This window comes from Macrobrachium nipponense, chromosome 26 (genome assembly GCF_015104395.2).
Source record: "Macrobrachium nipponense isolate FS-2020 chromosome 26, ASM1510439v2, whole genome shotgun sequence".
Classification (NCBI taxonomy): domain Eukaryota; kingdom Metazoa; phylum Arthropoda; class Malacostraca; order Decapoda; family Palaemonidae; genus Macrobrachium; species Macrobrachium nipponense.
Genome location: NC_087215.1, coordinates 45,672,801 through 45,688,393, shown reverse-complemented (window position 1 = coordinate 45,688,393; position 15,593 = coordinate 45,672,801). Strand labels below are relative to the sequence as shown.

General features: G+C 36.0%; 1 protein-coding gene and 1 pseudogene across 1 annotated transcript in view; one reads left to right on the top strand and one right to left on the bottom strand.

Moving 5' to 3' along the window:
• Positions 1 to 7,068, bottom strand: part of LOC135199910 (DNA polymerase alpha subunit B-like) — a 31,952-nt pseudogene extending 24,884 nt beyond the window's left edge.
• The window catches only part of LOC135200248 (DNA polymerase alpha subunit B-like), a 234,176-nt gene that overhangs the window by 160,796 nt on the left and 57,787 nt on the right, over positions 1 to 15,593 (top strand).

Genomic DNA, 15,593 nt, shown 5'->3' with positions numbered 1-15,593 from the left:
GGACAACTCTCTCTCTCTCTTGGCTGCAAGTGTTAGAAGTGCGTATGTATGTACGTACATATATACCTTTAAGGGTACTAATGTTTAGGATTACTTTGAAATTATATTGATACAGCCCAATAGAATTTAAACTTAAAACATTAGTATGATAATAATTTAAGGTAAATTTGATGTAGATGTTAAATAAGGTTTACATTTGGTGGGTTTTGGTTTCTCTCTCTCTCTCTCTCTCTCTCTCAGCAAAAAGAATTGATATACAGACAAACATAATGTTCAGTCCTCTCTTTCTCCCTTCTCTGGAATAGATATATGTATTTATGGGAGGGGAAATGAGTGTTGCCTATAGAAGTTCCTTTCAATCTATTGATATCGTAAGGAGTTCTCTCTCTCTCTCTCTCTCTCTCTCTCTCTCTCTCTCTCTCTCTCTCTCTCTCTCTGTTATTGGCTGTTTATATATTTCTAATGGTAAAATGTTTAAGATGACTTTGGAATGATATTAATAATACCAATTCAATGGTATCTTTGATGTAGGATGATACTTTAAGTATACATTTGGTATTTGAACTTTCAAGACAGGCAGATATGGGAATTTTTAGAGGGGAGATCTAACTACTTGTGGGTTTGCGCTATTTGTGGAGGTCCCTGGTACACATCCCCCATGAATACGGGGGGAACACTCTGTGTGTGTGTGTGTACATATATATATATATATATATATATATATATATATATATATATATATAAATATATAAATATATAAATATATAAATATATATATATATATATATATATATATATATATATATATATATATATAATATATATACAGTGGTACCTCGAGATACGAAAGGCTCAACTTACGAAAAACTCGAGATATGAAAGCCAATGTGAAAAATTTAACGGCTCTACATACGAAAAGTTTTCAAGATACAAAAGGTTTCTGAAAGTCCGAGATTCGCCCGGATAACAATTTTGAAACTTGCGCTGCACGCCGCCATCTTTAGTACTAGTAGACTCGCCACCATCCTCCTGCTCTCCCATTGGGTTTCCTGATGCTAGTCCCACCCCATGAGATCCTTCTCTCCTACTGAACAGCATCCCTCCCATCATGCATCTTATATGTACGTGGTGGCGTACCTATCTCGACCTCTTCGTACCAACATCTTTATCGTACGCACGCAGCATTCGTTCGGTCCAACGATTTCGTTTAGTAACGTAAATTCGTTAGTGATTTCGTTGTGCTACTTTATCGTGTTGTGTGAGAACCTAATTAGTAAACACAGAAAGAAGAGAATGCTTTCTATGGAGATAAAAATGGAGATAATAAAAAAGTATGAAGCTGGCTTGCGGTTGAGTGTGATCGCTAAGGAATATGGCCGAAATCCGTCGACGATAGGCACCATCCTTAAGCAGAAGGAAGCCATCAAAGCAGCTACACCTTCCAAGGGCGTGACTATTTTGTCCAACAAGAGGAGCCATGTGCATGATGAAATGGAAAGGCTGCTTCTTGTATGGATTGAGGACAAAGAAATCGATGACGATATGATAACCCAGACGGCAATCTGCCAGAAGGCCAGCGCTATTTTCGGTGATTTGATTGCCCAAGCCGAAGACGATGGCGGAGAGGGGACATCAACGGCAACCCCAGAGTTCAAGGCTTCTCATGGGTGGTTTGAAAAATTCCGTAAACGGACTGGCATCCATTCAGTGGTGAAGAAATTGAAATTACGTAAAGTATAAAAAAGTAAAAAGAAATGTAAAAATCAAAAAAAGACAAAATAAATTTTGTTAAGTTTTTTGTAAAGTTAAGTGTTACAGTTTTGTTAATGTGTTTTGTAAAGTTTAGTTTGTTTTTCTGACATTTTTTCAAGTGTTTCGTAAAGTTAAGTGTACGTATCTGCAGTTTGTCCTCCTTTGTCGCCACTTTCGGAGATAGCCTCACTCGAAAGGTAAGCTTCCACATTTTACGTACAGTATTTTTGTTTCTTGTATACCATGTATACCATGTACACTAATACACTTTATTTACAGGTTATTTTGCATTTTGTTATTAATTTAGGTATTGAATGGTCCAAATTGTTGTAGTATTTCATTGTTTATAGGTCAATTTAGCTTTATTATGAAATTTAATGGGGTGTTTTTGGAGGGCTTGGAACGGATTAGCCATTTTACATGTGGTCCAAGATACGAAAAACTCATGATACGAAGGGCGCCTCGGAACGGATTAATTTTGTATCTCGAGGTACTACTGTATATATATTTATATATATATATATATATATATATATATATATATATATATAATATATATTACTGTTAATATGTTTACACGTAATACCCTGAACTTAAAGCAATTTGATTTGCGTGAATTCACAATAGCACAAACTTTTCATTGGAACCTAACTAGCTATAACACCCACGAGTTCTTCACAGTAGCACATTTGCGAACCCTCCGGAAACACTGCAGTATTTCTTGTATACCATGTACACTAATACACTTTATTTACAGGTTATTTTGCATTTTGTTATCAATTTAAGGTTATTGAATGGTCCAATTGTTGTAGTATTTCATTGTTTAATAGGTCAATTTAGCTTTATTATGAAATTTAATGGGGTGTTTTTGGAGCGCTTGGAATGGATTAGCCATTTTACATGTAAAATGTGGTCCAAGATACAAAAACTCATGATACAAAGGGCGCCTCGGAACGGATTAATTTTGTATCTCGAGGTACTACTGTGTGTGTGTGTGTGTGTGTGTGTATATAATATATATATATATATATATATATATATATATATATATATCTATAATACTGTATATGTATACAGTAATACCCTGAACTTAAAGCAATTTGATTTGCGTGTGAATTCACAATAGCGCAAACTTTTCATTGGAACCTAACTAGCTATCATACACGAGTTCTTCACAGTAGCACATTTGCGAACCCTCCGGAAACACTGCAAAACCCTGCAAAAGTGTTTATGTTTAATTTATTATGCAAATTTTTAAATTTTAGTTTTTTGTATAAAATAATTTATTAAAAATGTATCATTTTTATTTTTGTACATGCATTATATGCAGTTAGTGCTATATCATATTTTTATAAGATGTGATACCCAATCACAAAGTTACAGCACTTTTCAAAGATGATATCCCTTCAGAAACTTTGTTCAATTTCGGAAGTACGTAGTACTAATATACTACAGTATAAGTTTTCATGCTTTTAAGGGTAAAATCAGCACAGAGATTTTGTGTATGCTATTTATATATTTTTTTAAATAATACAAAGGCAGTAGGTAATTCAGTGTTAAGTCACTTTATAAGAACTCCATGATCCACTAGTAAAACATCAGAGTTGTCGTTCTGTGAAAATTACTAACCTCGGAGAAAAGTGCTGGTACAATCTGTATGTACTATGTTACGTAATTACAGCACATACAGTTAATGTACTTTCAGAAGATGGGATCCCATTCGCACTTTTTAAAGATGATACCCCTCCAGAGTTTTACCTTACATGACGTATGTAGTATTTCTCTCTCTCTCTCTCTCTCTCTCTCTCTCTCTCTCTCTCTCTCTCTCTCTCTCTCTCTCTCTCTCGTTCAGTTAGCTCTCACACTAGCTCATGATTTTAATTGATTTAATTTTACCTTCACCTTCTGCAAACATTACTTATGTACATACATGTCTTCTTTATTTTATTTAATTGTGTGACTTCGTTATGACTGACTTATGAAGTTTACCTAGTGATGCAAAGAAAACTTTTACTCTTGACAGAAAAAGAAAATGGCATCCCATAAAATTTAGGGGTAATGTTAGTATAGTACATACGAAAGTGGATACGAATGTACATAGTAGTTACTGTAACTATTTTTATGCCAACCAGTTATTCCTTTTTTAAGGGTAATGTATTAAACTAACTTTTAAATCAAATTACAGTAACTTTAATTTCTTTTAAAAGTTAGCCTGATACTTAGGGAGCATGATTAGGATCATATTTAGTGTTCAAACTCTAGAAGCAAGCATTTATTAGCAATTTCGGAGACCGTGCAAAACTTACGTGAAACTTCCCCTCAGCAAGGGGGTTTGGAATCTAACCTCGCATAAGTTCGGGGTATTACTGTACATAATAACTTATTTTCAACTTATGATACCTAATCTATTGTCAACATTTTGCCAGTCTTTTGTAAATACTTAAAAAAAGGTCTTTGGCAATGTACTACTTTTCCATCCTCATGATGTTACATGACGCATGTGGGCCCATATATATATTAATACACTTGACACGTCGATAAGTATAGGCTGATGAAACAGCAGCTGTCATGTGTATAAAATACTTGACTAGGCAGTCGCCAATTATCGGCAGACTTGGTTTATCGGCGACACGGTTTTATTCATAAAATCAGCAATTTATGGCGCCATAACGTGACGATCCGTTTATTGGCACCGTAAGAGTTCTTATGGCACGTCATAAGGGTGCTTATGGCACGCCACAAGGATGCTTATGGTGCACCATACGGATGCTTATGGTGTGTCATAAGTGTGCTTATGGTGCAATAAATCCCTAACTTTCAGTTAATGGCGGTTTTTGTTTATCTGCACACCCCCAGGAATGGAACGCCCACCCACCCATTAACCAGGGACTGCCTGTACTTAATGGCAGAACCCCCATTAGCTGAATGTGTCTATTAGTAACCTAAACAATGAAGTGAAAAAATAACTGGAAAATATGAAGCAATATCAAAAAAGCAGGTGAACAATGGGAAAGCCATTCTATTCAATGAATATACAGTGGTCCCCCCGTATTCGCGGGGGATGCGTACCAGACCCCCCCGCGAATAGTTAGAATCCGCGAATGTTTGTAACCCCTCCAAAAATACTCATAAAACTTAGCTATCCTTAACATGCAAACACCAAAGTAGCTAAAAGGACCATCCTTCATCAAATATACATTAAACATCCTATTATGGTTCATATTAATCTTTGAAATATTATTAATACTGTTTTAAAGTAAATCTTACATTTTATGGTTATACATAAAGTACGTACATACGTATTATGTACGTACTGCATGACTTAGTTACGTATGTGAAAATAATTCAGTCCCCCCCATAAGTATTCAGTCATGCACGTTTTTCTTTCATACTGTTACTATTTGAGACATCATTTTCTTTTTACAAGGGAAACAAATGTATGTGAAATCAGAAGCGAGAACAAAATTTGTATGAACATTAAACAATTGTTTTACGCTAGTACAACATATGTAAACGGGTACTCACCAGTGATGAATGTTGATTAAAGATGATGATGATGAATTAGCCGTGCAAGTCCGATGAATGACGATGAAGATATGACTGCACAGCTAAGCAGAGGAGTTACATATCCTCTGAGGGCGCCTCTTCACCTTCAGGAGGCGCTTCGGGAGGCGGTGACTCAGGCGATTTGGCACTTCTCAGGCATTCAAGAGGCTACTCAGGCGATTTGGGAGGGTAGGGTTTCTTGGCTTTGGAGGGTATCTCGTTCAGCTCTTGTGATGAACATTGTGATTGGCAACTGCTGCCGTTGCTTCTTCATGGTGGTGAGAGCTTGATTATAGGGCTCCAGTGCTGTGTCTGAGTATTAGAAAACTTCAAGGAGCGCTCCATGTAAGGATCCCATGTTGCGACAAACTCCTGAGGTCGTTTACCATTTTTTTAACTTGGGACAGGTGTTCCAAAGTCAGGCCCTCCTCCTCCTCCTCCTGATCCTCATCCTGAACCTGGAGTGTCTTCTTCCTCGCTGGCGGACTTCGTCAGCTCTTCCAAGTCCTGGTCGGTAAGGGGGTCAGAGTGGGCATCAATGAGGGTGCCGACTTCTTCCTCGGTGATATCGTCAAAGCCCTCACCACCAAGAATTTTTGCCAAATGGACTGCCTTATTAATGGCTGAATGCTGGATTTCCTGGGGAGAAAAGCCTGTATAATTATGGACACAGTCTGGCCACAACTTACTCCAGCATGGCATTCAGTGTCTCCATTCTTCATGGTCCTTCAACGACCGGTCAATGACAGACAGACACGTGGCAATCGTGAATTTTACGCCAATAATCTTTCAGCGTAAATTCACTGTCACGGTCCATTGCATCAACAAGGTGGCTGGAGGGGATTCCCGGTGTAGAGTGCCTTGAAGGCACGGATGACGCCCTGATCCATAGGCTGGAGGAGAGAGGTGGTGTTGGGAGGAACTCAAGCTGGACTCCTTTGGAAAAAAGATCGAGAGGGTGGCCACCAGCATTGTCCATTATCAGCAAGACCTTGAAGTTGATGTCCAAATCGGCCAGGTATTGCCTAACTTGAGGAATGAAACTCTGGTGAAACCAGTACTCCGTCAGGACTTTGGTGATCCAGGCCTTGGGATTATGCATCCAGAAGACGGGCAGTAACGCCTTGTTCTTGTTGTTCTTGGATGCCCTGGGATTTGCAGCCTTGTAAAATGAGGGCCCTGGGTTTTTATTTTAGCATGAAACCAGCCGCATTCCCACATTCCTTTTGTGCCTTGAATCCGGAGGCTTTAGCTTCATCCTTCATAAGGTCGTCCGGGACGGCATTTTCTTCCAGAACAGGCCAGTTTCGTCCATATTGAACACCTGTTTCTGGGCGATATCCTTTCTCCTGGATTATTTTCATGAAGGCCTGCGGATATTTTGCGGCTGCCTCTTTGTCTGCAGATGCAGCTTCCCCATGTAGGGAAACAGACTTTAGATGGAACCTTTTCTGGAACCGGTGGAAACCATCCTTTGCTAGCCTGAAATCCTTGGGGAGCTGGAGGACGGTCCCGGTTGTGGTTCTTCTTCTTCGTCTTCCTCTTCAGGAGCTGGTTCTCCAAAGCCCAAGAATTCCACGTCCCTTCTTCATTGCCTTCCAGTTCCTCCACATCTTCGGCTTCGGCTTCCTCTTCCTCACCACCTTGTGAAGCAGTATGGAGTTGATAGCTGCTGGTAGATCTGTCGTGCTTTTTGGCGTATGATGTTGGAGTCAAGGGCACGTTCTTCTTCCTGCAGTCCTTTATCCAGAACGCGAGTGCAGATTCCATTTTCACAATGGTTTTTGTCTCTCACTGTGGACACAGCCGCCTTTGCGGTGCCATAGAAATGTCATACTAACACTTTTTCTTATTTCATTTTCTTTTTTCTTTATATATCTAACTGTGCTCTCATTCACTTTGAAATGGCAGCCGACTGCAGCGTAACTTTTTCCCTCCTTCAACATATCGAGAAGTTTTCACCTTCTCGTCAAGCTTCATTACAGTCTTCTTTCTTTTTAACTTCTTGGCCAGAAGCCTTAGAAGGAGCAGGGCGCTTTTTAGGGGCCATTTTCTGTACGATGCACACTGATATTTGCTGATACACACAAGAGCTTTGCTTTAACGTTCGCGTAGTACCCCGTAAATGTTTCTGCGCAGTGAGGCTGCTGGGTACTAGATGCGCGATACCCACAATCCATCTCCGCGAAATGGGGCCAGGATTCAACCAATCAACACAAAGTGTACAACCAATGAGCGACAAGGAAAATGACATGATGCTGCTCCTGGATTGGCTGCTGTGCAGACAACAGCCAATAGCTTTTTAAATATCATTTCGTTTCGTTTGTACTGCTCAAAGAAGGCGTCACGGCATCATAAGATTTGTTTATCTGCGGAAAGTTGGCTTGGGTACGAGCATCTTTTAAGAAAACCCGACTTTGTTACCGCATTTTGCTGTGTTTACATGAAAGTATTACAGAACTGTAATATTTGAAAATTAATAAAGCTTTTTTCATCATAAAAAATTTATTTTGTCACGAAAATATACTCATTATGTACGTATGAAAAATACACGTACATGTACGTACTGCGTGCCGCAGACAGAAAAATACGTACCTGCTACAAATATGTATATAATCTTGTCTTACGTACTTTAGATATGGTCTGCATACTTTTATTATCATCCTAAAACAACTTTTTAGTACGTTACGTACATACATATCATAATTAGAAATCATCTTAAAAAATTTCATAAAATGTACTGCCTGCACATGCGTACCCTACAATTGACCCAATACGTATTTATGTAAGTTCAATGGGCAGTGTGCTAAACTACAGCATTTCACGCTAGATCTGGAGTTTTCAGATTTAATCTAGCACCATTGTTTTCCAATTTGCGCGGTCGCGCATCCTAGAGATTTTTATGATTATCTAACGTGAAATTTGGCGTATTATTGAAGGTAATGAACATATTAATATATTAACACAGTGGTGCTTAAAAATCTGCCCTGACGCCAATTTTACAAAAACACAACTGTCACGTGTGTGACACATCTTTGAATGTCTTTGAGACAAACCCTAAGGCTATAATTATAAGATTAGTATATGGGGTTGTTTTTCATTTCCAGGTACTGCTTAAATCTCCTTCCTACAATCCACCTGGCCTTGATCTCTCTCTCTTTTTTCTACATCTTACAGTATCCAAGCGAGAGGTTTTTTTATGGGATAACATAGGCCCTCCAATTGCTTTTTCATCTGGAAAATATTTATTTTGTATACAATTTCCTTTCTCGGCTGTGAAGTTGATGTCTATCCGTGGCTGTGAGATGACAGGAATGACATGTAAGTCAGTGTCAAAGTAACTCTACACTTCAGTCAGACCAAGACTTTGTTGCCATATCGTATTCAAGCAATACATATTCTGTTATTGTTTCCTATCTATCATTTTGTGTGGAGAGAGAGAGAGAGAGAGAGAGAGAGAGATGAGAGAGAGAGAGAGAGAGAGGACGAGATGAGAGAGAGAGAGAGAGATGGCTGTACGTATACGATTGTTTATTTTCTCAGTTGCCAAACTCACTCTGTTATGCTTTATTTCATATTATGTTGCTCACCAATTTATACCTACGATATTTTTATTCAATTCATTACATCAAGATTTATAAGGAATGTCTAATAAACAGAATAACCATATCATTATGAAATGTCCTTGAACGAATAGTAAACACATAAAAATTCGCATCCGCGAATTAGCCGGGGATGATCCGCGAATAATTATGTATATGTTCCACAGAGAAACCCGCGAATGGGCGAGTCCTTCCGCGAATAATTTCTAGATAGGCTCCAAAGAAAAATCCGCGAATCCGGAGAACGCGAATACGGGGGGTTCACTGTATATACTATGTATATTATGTTGTAGGAAGCTCACTAAAACTTGGAAAAAATTTGAAAGATTTATTTTAGCTTTCAAAGAGTACATTCCCTGCCTCTTTCATAAAGACAAGTTACAAAAACTGAAAACAATGGTCAAGGTAAAAGAAATAACATACAAACATATAGTTGTATCAGAATAACTGCCCTACGGTGGTTTGCCAATCTTGTTTAACAGCTTAGTTATATTAACTACATGCTTTGTCATGATTGCCATTAACAGAAAACAGTTCAGTTTAAAAATTACTCTTGAATACATTCAAAGCATCAACATTTTGGATTAAAATAGATTCTGAAAGTTTTCTTTTTTCAGTATTATTAAAATACTTTGTTTTTCATTTTGTCCAAGTTAACAATATGATTTTTACTTTGTGTTGAAAGAGGGCATTGTTTTCATCACCTTTCCTTAATGAGTCTTTATGATGTCTTTTCCTTCTGTCAAAATCAGTTGCTATATATATTCTATTACACTCTTGGCAGGGAATTTCATACATGCATCCTTGTTTTTAGTCTACATTTTTAATATTATTTGTTAGGAACTTTTGAATGTTTTGTTTGATTCTTATATACTGGGACAATGTTGCAAAATTTAAAATATTCCTTTAAAAGTCCCTGTACCTTTAAAGGAAGATTTGAAATTTTGCAACATTGTCCCAGTATATAAGAATACAAACACTGTTCAAAAGTTCCTAACAAATAATATTAAAAAACAACGATGCATTTACAAACCTCCCTCCCAAGAGTGTAATAAAAAATATACTATAGGTGAAACGATTGATTTTGACAGAAGGAAAAGAACATCGTGACTCATTAAGGAAAGGTGATAAAACAATGCCCTCTTTAAACACAAAGTACAAATCATATTGTTAACCTGGAAAAAATGAAAAAACAAAGTATGTTAATAATACTGAAAAAAGAAAACTTTTAAATTCTATTTTAATCCAAACTTTTGGCATTATGGATATATACAAGAGTCATTTTAAACTGGACCTTTTCTGTAATGCAATTATGACAAAGCATGTAGTTAGTGTAACTAAGTTATTAAAAAAGACTGACAAACCACAGTTATTCTGATACGACTATATGCTTGTATGTTATTTCTTTTACCTTGACCATTGTTTTGAAAAGTTTAGAAAGACACTCCTACCTTCACACCTGCCTGTGGGTGGATCTGTAGTCTCAAATGGTTGTGTGTATGTTCGTCAGTACTGACTGTAGTATATATATTTGTGACTCCTAATACTATGTATCAGTCTTTCATCAATGGCTTGGAAATAAAGTCGAAACCGGTCAGGACCTACACCCCACATCTTATTTTTTACCTGTGGATATGTGATATATATATTATATATATAATACATATATATGTATATAGTGGTCCCCACGTATTCGCGGGGGATGCATACCAGACCCCCCTGCGAATGTTTAGAATCCACGAATAGTTGGAACCCCAATAAAAACACTGAAAACAGCCTATTTTTGTAGGTAAAACTCGAGAAAAACCTACACAAAGTTTTATACATGGGTTTTTTAAATAGTTTTACCACAAAAAGTGAATTTTATGATGAAATTTATTTAAAAAACCAGGAATTTCTGGATATTTATCATAGAAAAACTACGTGAATAGGTGAATTTCCCGCGAATAATGGGTAGATATGGTCCAGAGAGAAATCTGTGAATCTGTAAATCCGGAGAATGCGAATACAAAGGGGCCCACTGTATACATATATATATATTATATATATCACTTCATTGTTTAGGTTATTAATAGACATATTCAGGTATGTATTGGGGTTATTTCATTTACTCTTGTATTTATACACGAGACAGCTCCTGTTTCGTCATCCTATACGTATTGACGTTATCAAGCATACTAATGGACCCGCATGCTTTTTGTAACGTCATGAGGACAGAAAGGTAGTACAGTTGCCAAAGATCTAGTTTTAAGCATTTACAAAAGACTGGCAAAGTTTGACAATAGAATTAGGAATCATAAGTTGGAATTGAGTTATCATATATACGTAGGTATACATAATTATATAATAATTACACGTTTAAGAGATTAATATACGTATAAACAACCCTTTATGGATGGGGCCCCTCATATGAGTAGCAACAACAGGTTTCGGGGTGGTGGACACTCCCACTCATGGTGAGCATCAATATCACACACCATTGATTTGGGGGAATCTGACGAGAAAGAGGTGCCATTATTTCTATAGCCCATAAATTCACTAATGGGAACTTTTAGACTAGCCAAGGTCAAGGAAACAGGTAGTTCAAGGGTTAGCTGTGATTCTGACTTCATTGGAGTATGTACTGCTTCTCTCTCTCACATGATGTCTTTTTCTAAATTTGCTCATTTGGTTTTAGTTATATTTTATGATAGTATGTCTGTTGTAATTTTAATTTTGCAAAGAAAAGTGCAAAGAAATATTATAAGTCATGTATAATCCAAAAATTTTCTGCATCTTCAATCTCTCTAAATTTACGTAAATATTTTATAACAAATACGTATATTCAGAATTGGTTACTGATTTTAGTTCTCATTTGTTTGATATTGTGTGAGCTTTAATCATAATTTCACAAAATAAAACAAATTCATTTATTAGAAAAACATGTATAACTTGGTAAAATTTAGGATTGTCTGTAAAAGAGGCCCCACAAGGTATTGTAAATAGTCATCTACAACTTCTAGTAGAAGGTAGGGAAAATTTTTATTTATTTATTTTTTTTTTGTAAACCTTGTGCATTTCCATATCTTACTCTTCCCACTGATGTGTTTTTTCCTTAAATTGGCTGACCATACAGCTTACCCGGCCTGGGGTGCTGCATATTGATATTTTACTCTGGTTCTTAAGGCTTAATATATATTTATATACTATATGTGTATAATAACATTTAAAATTTACATTACCTAATTCTATTGTAAAAATTTTACTAGTTTTTTGTAAATATTAAAAATTAGGTCTTTGGCAACTGTACCTTTATATATACTATATATATATATATATATATATATATATATATATATAGATATATACGATTATATATATATACAGTGTACCACTCGAGATACAAATTAATCCGTTCCGAGACGGCCTTCGTATTATGAGTTTTTTTTCGTATCTTGGAACACATTTTACATGTAAAATGGCTAATCCGTTTCCAAGCCCTCCAAAAACACCCCAGTAAATTATATTTCCAGGCCTAAAACACATGTTCTAGGGTTACGACGGAAGAAATATGTCTCAAAAAGGCAAAATACTGTACATACTTGAGTAATATTCAACTGCATGTAATGTTTCAACCCCATTTTTACTGCATATATTAGGACGTTAGCGTATGTCCCTTAGCAATAAGCCTAGCCTATGTTTAGCGTTGCTACTGTAGCCTAGACTATGATTCTGACATCTAAACCTAAGAGCTAAAAAGCTTAGAATATGCCAATAAAATGTATAAAAATCAGTATGTACTCATTTCAAATAATATTAATAATCATAACTATAATACACAAACAAAGAAAAAACAAACCTTCCAATCGATTATTTACATTCTTACAGTATCGAACGAGCGCCAAGCAATCATTTTTCCTAGCACACAGTAAGCCATAAATTGTCATTAATATCTCTCTTCAACTAATGAAACCACCAAACAGTATAATAACCATTCATTTCTATTCTTTATTCTATCTTTACCTAATGGAGATACCGAGTTAACTGACAGCTGTAATGAAACATACGTAATACTAACAATAATAAAACAGAAGAAGAATTCTCAAAAAATACCTATTTGTTGGCAGACTGATTTATTTTATATTTTCTGATACGTATCTAATTCACAATTTTTTTTTTATTAAATGTATTGCATGTACTCATTTCAAATAATTATTAAGTAACCATTAACTATAATACAAACAAAAAAAAGAGCTTCCAAACGTCTATTTACATCCAGCACTTACTAGTATCGAACGATCGCCAAGCAATCACTTTTACACAGTAAGCCATAAATTTTCATTATCTCTCTTCAACTACTGAAACCAGCAAACAGTATGATAACCATTCATTTTCTATTCTTTTATTCTATCTTTACCTAATGTTTTTTTTTTTTTTTTTATTAAATGTATTGCATGAATAAGTTTTTCAATTTACAGCAACCTTTTACCAATAGAATACTTAAAGCACAAGGGGTAGATGCTGACCAATAGGAGAGCAGGACCTTATGGGGTGACTAGCATCAGGAACCAATGGGAGAGCGGGAGGATGGTGGCGAGTTTACTCAGTTGGCAGCGCGGGAGTTTTAAAATTGTTCTCGGTGGTCCTGGCGAATCTCGGGACTTTACAGCACAACCTTTCGTATCTTGAAAACTTTTCGTATGTAGAGCAGTAAAATTTTTTTTTTCGCATTGGCTTTCGTATCTCGAGTTTTTCGTAAGTAGAGCCTTTCGTATCTCGAGGTACTACTGTATATATATTATATCATATATATATATAGTATTATAATATTATCTAGATATATATATATTATATCATATATATAGATATATATATAATGTGTTAAAATAAATTCCTGTTAAAACAGGATACGTCTCTAGTATAAAAATCCCATCATAACCCTGGTTTAAAGCTAAGAACTATGTTTCGGTGGACTGACTTCCACCCTTATCAAGCAGTAAATGACAGAAGAAGTTACATTGGTGATAAATAGTGGGAGATACCCCTTAGGTGATGCTTGGGGTCACCACTAAGTCGATGTTGGTTCAGCTAATTGCCTTAATCTGCTTCATCAGTGCCTTAAGGAAAACATTATCTACTATATGGTCAGAGTCCCATGCTCGGAAAGGTTGATCCTATTATCTTGTTTTATCAGTGAAAATTCCACCATCTGACATTTGTATCGAGAGCTGCTCTTGTATAAAATTCGGGATGAGTTCCAATCCATGGTATGGTTAGTGTTATTTATATGATGAAAAATTGCCAAACTATTTTGTCCATATCTAACTGAGCGTTTATGTTGAGTTAATTTTTCTGACAGAGATTTTCCTGTACATTCATAGTATGATTTATCACAATCCCTACAGGGGATCTCATATACTCCTACGTTTTTACAAACTGGTTTCTGCTGGATGTTAATTAATAATTTCCCTAGTGTATTTGGATAAGTGAAGATGAAAGGGTTGGAGTGGCCCAAGGTTTGTGTGATCTCTCATACATTGTCCACGTGAGGGATTATGATTTTGTTTGTGTATTTTTCCTTTTCTTTGTTTTGTTTGTAAAAAATGCTCTTTGCTATATGTATGGATTTTCTATTATGCGGTTGGGGTATTTTTAACAAGATAGTTGATTTCTAATTTGTTTCAAGTTCTTTGTTAGGAAAATCTGGGGAGCAAATGCTCAGAGCTCAGGTTACTTGCTATACCGAGTTCAACTGAAATGTCATGATAGCTGTAAAAATGTATATATGAAAGTGAGAATGTCACTTTCCTGAAGACAGTGAATTTGTAATTGGTATTAGCTCTGATGATTAAGACATCTAAAAGTTGATACGGTTACTGTTTTCCCATTCTACTTTAAACTTTATGCTCGGGATCAAGAAATCCAATTTTTGTAGAAAGACATCAAAATCGCTCCACTCACTTTTCCAGTATGTTAAAATGTTGTCTACATAACAAAGCCAAATCACATCTGCAGGTTTGATAGGGTTTATAATTACTGTTTCAAAATACTCCATATCTAAGTTGCTAACACAGGACTGAGCGGACTCCCCATACTGCAACCAAATTTTTGACAATAAAAGTTATCACCAAAGGAAAAGACGTTATTAGTGATGCAGAGCTCTAAAAGTTGCACTATTTTATTAATTCCTATGGGGAAGTGGTCAACAAATGGCTCAAGTTTATTTTTGAGGAAAGTTAGTACATCTTTTATGGGTACTTTTGTGAAAAGGTAGTCTACATTTCGGCTGAGAAGTTTTATGTTATGTTTGGGGATATTTGCCGACCTAAATTTGTTACAAAAGTCTTCTGTTTTATAAGACTGGGGGAAAAGTTCCTAAAAGGGGGGATAGTAATTCAGCTAACCATTTTTAAGTTCTGTAGTTAAAAGCTCGCACACGAGATTATGGGACAGAAGGGAGACGTTGGTCTTTTATATTGAGTTTTTGGGAGGCCATAGAAACATATGTCAGCCAACATTACATAGTGAAGTATACATGCTTGAAACCAGTTGTACATTTTTTGTCATCATGTGATTAGTAATTCAAGATTCATAACATCATGTGCTTGTTATTACATAGTGTAAATAAAATACAAAAATATGAGCCAGCAAAATTCTCTGCTTAATACACTGACAACTTTTACTAAAGTTTCACAATGAGAAAAAATATTTAAA